Source organism: Cornus florida, unplaced genomic scaffold, assembly GCF_030987335.1.
Source record: "Cornus florida cultivar Cherokee Brave unplaced genomic scaffold, ASM3098733v1 CherokeeBrave_3.0.0_Hap2_Chr05, whole genome shotgun sequence".
NCBI classification, from domain to species: domain Eukaryota; kingdom Viridiplantae; phylum Streptophyta; class Magnoliopsida; order Cornales; family Cornaceae; genus Cornus; species Cornus florida.
Genome location: NW_026775575.1, coordinates 118,063,715 through 118,074,159, shown reverse-complemented (window position 1 = coordinate 118,074,159; position 10,445 = coordinate 118,063,715).

Sequence of the window (10,445 nt, the reverse complement as noted above, 5' to 3'; positions counted from 1 at the left end):
TATGTTAACTTGCTTAAAAACTTCCATCATGTCATGAATTTTTCCGTCTTGCCTCCCAAAAGGCGAATCTCTTTTAAAGTATAAGGGAAGGGAGCTTTTGGCTCATAAGACCTTACAACTAGAGGAATTGATGAAGAAGGTTGAGAATTCCGATTAGGGATATTTTCATCCAATGAAGTAAGAGTAGGATTGGAAACGGAATGGGTGACAACTTTTGGTTGCACCGGGTTCACTATCTTCCTTTGATTGTTCAACCTTATTGTCAACTTGTCTACCACTTCTCAAAGTGGTGATGGCTTGCACTTGTGCCTGGGAAGAACACCTTGAGGTAGGGTTTACTTGTAATACCCCTAATTTCAAAAGGATAGTCCTGGTATTTAATTTATTGTTTAAATTGGATTTTTTTTTTTTTTTATGTGCATTAGTTGATTTATTATTTAAATTATTCTTTAATTGCAGTTTATTCTTTATTTGCGTTTTATGTGTCATAATTGATTCGTTGCTTGATTATTTATTTTATGTGTTTTAAGTGATTCGTTGCTTGCTTATTTGATTTAATTAATGGGTTTTATTAAATTAATTATTTATTAAGTATTTAATTTTTGAACAAGGTAATTATGTAGTTTCCATTAACTAGGGTTTTAGATACGTTTTAGTTAGGGTTTTTGGAGCCGTCTCATAAGCATCTGATATGTATCTAAACTGGGTTACTTGGTGGACCGACGAAGTTAGGGCTCTGTGGATCAAGGTTTTAATCTTGCAATTATAAATACCTCAGTATATGTTAAACCTAGGGTTGCATATTGTCGTAGCTTTTACACGGAAAAGTCTGCCAAATAGAGAGAGTTACAGAGGGAGTTTTGGTGAGAACAGAGCAGTTTGTGAGAATTTCGACTGGGGTTCCAAGGTTTAACTAAGGAGAAGGAAGGAGCAGAGGTTCTAGGAGGTTAGACAAGTTTCAGTGGATGTCGAAAAACTGAGACCAACGGCAACAAGGGTTTGTTTGCAAACCTATTCAGGCAAGTTCTATCTTCCTCTTTCCCTTTGAGCCATGTTCTGTGCACCTAGATATGCTCTAGGGTTTTAAGGAAATTAACAACTAAATCATTTATGTATGTTATACATCAAATTAATCATATGTATGCTGTGAATTATTTCTGTGATGATTTCTGCAATATCTGTTACAGTGCATGCAAGTTGGTTCAGTTTTATGTCCTTTAAGCATGAGGGTTTTTGTCGTAATTTTTGTCTCTGTTTTTTATTGCAACTACTGTAAACTAAGTATGGAAAGACTACGGGAGTTATGTAAATCTCATAAGAAGGTTGCTATTTCTGTTTTAGATCTCTGTTGCATTTTGCTTCGTTATAATCCATGCATGAGGTTTCAGTTTTTGCATAGAAACATGTTTAGTTCCGTAGCAAGTTTACTTCTTTTAATTGATTTAAATTGCTATAATCAAGCTTAGGAGATGATATTAGGATAGTATTGAACCTCTAAGATCACTGTAAGTAACCAACAGAGGGCTAGGAATTAATCGGGGAAAGAATACACGGACATAATGAAGCAAAATTCAAGCAGAGAGTGAACTAGCGTTGGTAATACAAAAGAGGCAAAGGAGAAGGCTCCATGGATGGAGGGAGCCGGCTCCCTCCTCTTTTCTAGGTAAAGAACCGGCTCCATGGGGCAAAGGAGCCGGCTCAAGGCTCTAAAAGAGCCTGCTCTTTCCAAAAATTGAGCAGGCTCTCTTGGAATTTGATTTTTGATTTTTTTATTTATTACGAATTACTTGCTACTGTTGGAGGGTTGTGAGTCTGGGACTGAGTTGGAAGTAAATGGAGGAGTTTAACATGTCACTTGGGTGTTCTTAAGGGTTCTCAGTGCATGGTTTATACAGGTAGACAAGTCTAATGCATAATACGAATTTAAACTTTTTTGAATGTGAATAATGGATGGAAAAGATTTAAATTACTTATTTCTAAATTAGTGATTTAATGAGTGTAGCATAAATTTAAAACTGGTTTAAATGGACATTAGGGTCTTCTAGTGAACAGACTTGATCCTAGGCATGTTTCAGATTTTGGTTGCTAAACTACTCTGTTATAAATCTGTAGTTGCATGGTTTTGAACGGAATGGTACATGATTTAATTGCTGTAATATTACACACTGTTAAGCAATTAACTGGATTTTTGGTTTGGAATTGGATTATGGTTTTAGAGGTGGTTGTTGGAATATTAAACTTTAAATGGATTAATGCTTGGTTTTAGTTGTTGAAATATTAATTATTTTTCTGCAATTCTTTGGGAAATAGTCTTGGACTGGAAATTACTAAACTGGTATATATGTTGTAATTTACACGGATGTGGAGGATTGTATGTACCGATATGGGACGGTGACATACTAGGGATGGTTTAGCTCAAAACGCATAAACTTAACCTAATGGACTAAAGGAATGGATTGAAAGATATTGAATCATATTTGTGACTAAGTTAGATCAACTGCAACTAAGTTGGGTGACTTCCTGGATTAGTGGATTGTGGTGGGTCATATCAACTGCAAATAAGTTGAATGACTAACTAGTTGGTATAAAGTGTGTCCGTTCAATAAGTAATTGAATGGCATACCTGGTTTTGGGACGGAATTTAGATATATGTGTATGGTACCACGAGATGAGCTTGAGATTCATACTCGTTGGTTAGGGTGCGTATATGCAATGGATGCGTAGCTGACTATAGTAGGTTGAGGTGTACCCTATTAGGTCTAGGTACTCATGCCCACCCTTGGGTGCGTTTTCGCATGTTACCTTCTATTCAGGTTGAGACCCCTATTATAGTCTAGTGAATGTCCTTTAGTGTGGATATATATATGTATGGACTAATTAGATATTGTTGAGATATCTTGGGTGTATCTGCGTATCGGGTCACCGTTTGGATCGCAGTTAGATTAGAACTTGTTCGTGGGCCTGACCCACTCTTCTATTATTTTTTTCAGGTGCAGGTCGGTTCCAGCCTTAGAGCTTGATCGTGCTTGTTGGGGACAGTCTCACGTTCATCTGCTTACGTAGGATTTCTCTCGATACTTTTAGCTTGATGTTTTCAGTCTCAGTTCAGTTGAGATTTTCTTTAGGGGTCCACTGTTTGGATTCCCAAGTTGTAACCTTGAAGGTTTTGGAGGATTAAATTAATATTATTTATCGTTGAAGGATTTTATTTTTCTCTTGGATTTCTTTATTTAAATTCTTAAATTTCTATTCTGTGTTCGATTTAAAATACTTTAATTGTTTGATACTTCCCTCGGGTTTAGGCTGGACCTGATCAACCCGCGTCTCGGATCCGAGGGGTATCACAGTCTACACAAAATTGGGCTTTTGGATTCCTCTCGGGTTGACTAGATAATTTACCCACTTCTCTTACATTTAATGCCTTAGCTATGGTCCCAATTTAAGATTCAAGCTTTGATATGGATTGAGAATGAGAATGCAACAAATTTGTGTTCATTTCTAAACTTCCCAAAGCTACCAAAACGTTATCTTCTCAAATGTAGGATTGCTAAAAGGTGCATGAGGATAATGAGAACAAACTTGGGAATCATACATTTGAGGATGTGAGAAGTGATTCATTCTTTGGTGATGAGAAGAAAACAAATCCTTGAGAACTTCCATTCCTTTTATGAGGTGGAATGTATTTGCTTTGAAAGTTTTTAGCTTGATAAAGACTTGAGTTTTCATTCCACATTGGAACATATGCACTTTAATGAGGATGAGCAAATGTAGCATTGGCTTGTTCAAAATGTTCATTAAACACATGTCTATGGGGACAATTGGAAGTGGTATGTAGAACACCTGAGCATGTCATGCAAGGTTCACAAGGATGAGAAACATGATAAAGATGAGATGATTTGATTGCCGGTCTTTGACTCAACAAGAATTGATCAAGTTTTTTAGAAAGAGTCTTAACCTCGGCTACAATTTCCTTTGATCCTTCAATTTGACACACTTTTGCATTTTTCTCCTTCTTATTAGAATCATGATCAAACCGAGAAGTGTAATATTTGTGCAAAGAGTTTTCACTCATTTTCTCAAAAAAGGTGCCAAATATCATCTTTATGTTATCCAAAATACGAGTCTCCACATGATGTATCAACTATGTCCTTATACATGTCGGATAGGCTTTCATAGAAATATTGGACAACTTGCCATTTTGGAATACCGCGATGTGGACATTTTCTTAGCAAGTCGTTCAATCTCTCACAAGCCTCATGCAACAACTCCCTTTCCCTTTAAGAAAATTCTCTAATCGAAGCTCGCATTACATTGGTTAAGCTTACGGGGTAAATTTTTTTAAAAACTCATTTTGCATTTGCATCCAGGATGTTATTGAATTTGCCCCCAAAGTGTTGAACTAATGCTTTGCTTTGTTTTTGAGTGTGAAAGGGAAGAGAAGTAGTCTAAGAACTTCTTCCGGGACATTCACGTACTTCACAGTGGAGCATATTTCAAGAAATTCATTGAGATGTTTCTATGGCTCCTCACCATCTAAGCCATAAAATAGTGGTCACATTTGAATGGTCTCAGGCTTAATTTCATATTGATTGGCCTCAAAATTAGGAAGCATGATGGAAGTTGGTGCATGGTATTCATGAAGATTATAATGATTACGAAGGATCATTAGAGGAATTGGAGCTTGAACTCCGGGAGGAAATTGGTTGAAAGGAGGATGTTCCATAAAGTTTAGGTCTAAATAACCAAGATGACCCCCTAGATTTTCCATTGGTTATGATGGGGTTGGTTAAGACCGCATGAAATTCAAGAAACACAACAATGAAGTCAATTAAGCAAACACTTCGCCCCCGCAACAAATCAATCAACAAATCTCCACATACAATAATCCCATACTCCCATACTATCGACAATATGCAAAGAATAATAAAATTACCTCCACGTGGGCTCAAGATTTATCTAAGAATTGAAATACAAGCCTCCACACGGGTCGACGATTTAACTAGAGATTGAGTTAAGAAAAAGCTCACAAATGGTCATTTAGCACTTTAGTTCAATTTTCAATCTTAGCCTTGCAAATTTTTTTTAGATTTTAGGTTTTTCCTTGCTTTTGCTTAGCTCCTTGCTTGAAATGCTCCTTTAGTCACCTTTTAACTCAATGCACCTAGCCAAACAAGAATCAACACAATAAGTAATGAAAATGAAAATGAAAATAAAGTAGAAACATGATCAAAAGAGTACTAATTCCTAATTGATTTCACAAATACGACGTTGCCTATAATCAATCCCCGGCAACGGCGCAAAAAACTTGGTGGTTATGTCGTCAACAACCCAAAGTTTGTGCAAAAGAGAGTGGTGTTAGACTATGGTTAAGTTTTACATTTATAATTTGTCACTACTACCTTTCACTAAAAATATAGTTAGGGCGAGTAGGGATCGTCCCAAGGGATTGGTGGGTCGTATTAGGTTGTGGAATCGAGATTAGGGTTAGTAGGTCGAGTGATCAAAAGATTGGTTGGTGATTGAATTATACTAAGATGCAATTTAAACTAAAGTAAACAATTAAATGCAATAGGGAGAAAATAAGAGAGAGATCTTGGGGTTTAGAGATCACCATTAAGCATAGCTTTTCTACAGTCTTAATGAATGATTAATGAGGGGGAAAACATGTATTGCAACATTAGTGTGTGTGTGTGTGGTTGTTTCAACAAGCATGGATGACTAATTAAGTATATATTGTCTAAGCAACATGGTAGATAGTACAATATATCAAACTAAGCCATTAATCATTTCTTTAAGCTCACATTCCAAACACATCACAAGGTTAGAGACATAAGCTACTTGCTTTTATAAGTATGGAACATCAAACAACAATCATGGATTGTCCTCCCATTTAACATTTAAACTACATTTACACTACAATTTAGCTAATAACATGGAATTAAACTAATTAAACTAAGGGAGAGGCACAATCCATCAAGAAATGAGTATGAACCATCAAATAAACCACAAGAGCATTTCATTAAGCACTATGTCTTGACAATCTCTAGATTTATAGCATTAATACACATAGACATGCATCAATAACACAAAATCTAGAGATAAATAGATGAACATCTATTTTAGCATACATAGACATATGGATCGAATGAAATAATCAATTGGAAGCATTAAACCACACAAATCATTAAATAAACAAGATATATATATATAAAAGTGTCAAAACATGTATCACAATACAAATCCCCTCAAAAACACATAAATCAAGATGTAGAAAGCATGCTTAGGGCTAACTCTAGCTCCAAGAGGATGTCTTGCCACTCATGGATGGTGTCCTCCAACCCTCAAGGGCTAACTCCATGGTAGAGATTGCTCATCTTCTTGGTTGATGGAAGAACTCCAAGCTTGTGTCTCTAGCCTCATCTCTTCTTTTCTTCCTTACTAAGAATATGGAAAATTGTGTCTCTAGTGTATGTATCTTCTCTCTCAAGAATAGCTCATATTCCTTATATAGGTAGGTTAAATGTCAACCCCAATGAGTTAGGCTTGTACACCAATATTCCTTCCAATGATTGGACATGAGACAACTTTTAATGAGCTGAAAATTGGATTTTCTCGGGCTTGAGGAAGTTCGATTGATCGAACTTGTGGTGAGATCGATCGAACATGGCTGAGATCTATCGAATTTACGCTGGATCAATCTTCTATGGCAGTGCCTTTTTGGATAAAGACAAATCTGAGATATTTTGAAGATATTTTTGAGAAAGAGACAAGTGTGGCTGGTAGGGTGGTATAACTAGATAAGATGGAATCTTTTTGATCAATCAGAAGAAAGTTGGATCGATCGAACTTTGTGGGATCTTTGGACAAGGACAAAAGAGCTTTGATCCATCTTGAAATGCTGAGATCGATGAACTTTCGATCGATTGAATATTTTCTGAGATCGATCGAACTTGCTGAATTTCTACCACTTTCTTCCTTTTGCTCCCACTTTGCTCCTTTCTTTGATTCATCTCAAGATTGCTTCAATTATGCTCTTATTTAGCTGAGTTAGCTTATTTTGGGGATAAACACCTGAAAATGGAAATAATACAAAATTAATCTAAAGCGGGAAAATAAGATAGATAAAGATTCTAGAATACCTAAGCTTAAAGAGTTTAAATGGGCACTTTTCAGCGCTCATCAGTAGTCTGTATATATATATATATATATATATATATATACACACTAAAGGAACCTCACTAGACTATAAGGTTGTGTCAACCTAAATAGTAGGTAACATGCAAAACGCACATATAGTGGGTATGAGTACCTAGACCTACCAGGGAAATAACTACACTATAACTAACTACACATCCCTGGCAATATACGTACCCCAACCATGATCCTGAGACTCGAACTCATATCATGGCATATATATATATATATTACGTCCTATCCAAAAATAAATCCGGTATGCTATCCAACTGATTCAATTGACCTGACATGAATATAAGTAGGATTTAACATTTTAGTTAATCCATTCCCTTATACATGAATAGGTAGGACTTAACGTTTTTAGTTAATCTGTTCCTATTATGCCACCATCCCATACTGGTGCATAAAATGCATACAATTCATAAATAATGTTACAGTTATAATATCACATCAAATAAATCTATACATAGCATGATATAAATCATACAGATATTCCTTTGCATTTAATTGAGCAAAATGTAACAATTCTAAGTAACATGCATTTAATTTATCTCATAAAATTAACATGCATCTCAAATAATTGTTCTCCTCCACAATCTGATCAAAATTTATTAAAACCAAATAATTGATTAAAATAATTTAATCCAATCATATGTAATTAAATACATATAACATTATCCCACAAATGATTCACAATATAATAATTAAATAAAAACCATTTGTTAATTCAATTACGTGTATTAAAATAAATACCACGTTACTACCAATTTAAACATTATCTTTATTTTCCACTAAAGTGGTAAAACTAACCAATCACTAACTAATGTCCAAAAGTGGTTATATTAATTAACCACATAACACGTTACAGCTATATTAATATTCATGCTAAAGTTCCAATATTTAACCAATACATTAATATCTTACTGATCCATTAACAAGTGTCCAAAAGTGATTATACTAATTCACCACAAAACATGTTACACGTTACTATCCTATTGGTTATAACAATTTTAGGATAAAATATGTATAAACAAATTACTATAATATACGGTATATTTTTACCAATACGTAATAATACAATGTTATCCAAATACCCAATCACCACTTAACCAAAAACACCACTTCCAACGTTAAAACAAACCCAAAAACAGATAACAAAATATACTGTCTTAATAGGAATTTCGATTGACCGATTCCCTAATTCGGTCGGCCGAAGCACCTATATCGGTCGACCGATATACCTTCATTGGTCGGCTGAAGCACCCACATCGGTCGACCGAAACATGTGGTCTTCTTCATTGCGACTACTGTTTTAGACCTGCAACTTCTCTGTTTGGGTCCTAAATTATTATATCTAAATCTAATATGATTATCAATGTTACATAATGGAAAGATACACAATCTCCAACAATTAAAACAAATAATTATACATTACTTTGAGAAATCAAATCTAAACAATAACACACAATAAACACATAATTAGTTCCCATTATAATCCGATTAAAGCATGCAAACAGATTAATTAATCTTATTTAATCATCCTAAAGCAGTCCTAGACATGTACTGAACCCCAGATCAAATAAGAGAAGTAGAACATAGAACTTGCCTTTAAGAATTTCAGATTGAAACCTTACTCCTTTCTTTTCCAGCCAACTCCTTGACGCCGGCAATCATGGATGCCGTCGTGCAGGCTTGGTTCTACCCACGCACAACTTCCCCTTCTTTTCCTTCCTTTGGTTTCGGCTTCTCCTTCTCTCTAAAACTCATGTAACAACCACCACCCCTCTACAGAACTCTACACATATATATAGTCTATATAATTATCATAAATTAACCCTACACAAATCCTAATTGTATAAGGAAAAGAAAATAAGATAAAATAACTTAAAGTAATAATAATACTAAATATATACTTATCTAATATGTAATATATATATTTATATACACACATAATATATATATATATATATATATATATATATATATATATATATATATATATATATATAACTCCTCCATGATATATAACATATATATATATATATATCAATTTATATATATACATATATATCAAAAACTACCATGTATTATTAATAATAATTACTACCAATAATACGTACTATAGTAGTACACGTATATTCATATACATATATATACCCATTACTATATATATAACTACTCCATCCATTAATAATAATAATAATTATTATTATACTAATAATAATAATATCCATATTTATATATATACGCAAATAATATAAATATCTGTGTATATATATATATATATATCCAACACCCATGGGTCGTAATCTTACCCATTTAGGCTCTTATCCAAGTAGTACATGTGACCCATTTGGTTGGTCCATTACTACTATCCAAATCCGTTCATTTTAAAATTAAAATAAAATAAAACAAAATAAATAATTTAAATACAAATAAACATATAGCATGTAAACAAAGAATTACATACCGTCACTTAATTCTATAATTAATTACAAATAATTAAACACATCATTTAAACAAATAAATTCAAATAAATTATTTAAGCACACAAATCACATTTAAATAATTTATTCAATTAAACACATAAACAAATAGTCACACAATCAATTAAATAATTAAAAATGCAATTAAAATAATTAAATAAATACCGAGACTATACTTTTAAAATTAGGGGTATTCCAATAATTGAGTTTTCAGAAAGCTGAACCAAATAGAATTTTTTTTTTTTTTTGTACAGTTTTCAGTTTAATTTCCGAGCATAACAAACTGTTTTCATAGTTACCAACCAAGCAAAGCCCAATTTTCAGATATTTGTCTTTTATAGTTTTTTAAAAATAGTTTTCTATTTTATGAGTTATTGAGAACTATATTGAGAATTATAAACCAAGCAGCTGGTTCATAGATTCTTATAGATATTTGTAGATATTTTTTTATTTTGTTTGTAATGGTAGATGCTTATTTTATTTTGTTTTGTGTTCTTTTTGAAAGTTTATAAACCCTTTAGTGATAAAATGAGTCCAGAACATGATTTAAACATGTGCATAAATTAAATTATGTGATATTCTAATTTAATTTAATTTGAAATTTTAATTTAATAAATTATACTTATGAATTTACTATATATATATTTCTACTATTATTATAAGTATAAAGAGTTTCTATCCTCAATAACTCACTGGGTTAGTGCCTCCCGTGGATCTTGGAGTACCAGGCTTTGACAAACAGTTTTTAGAAAACTCTCTTCTAAA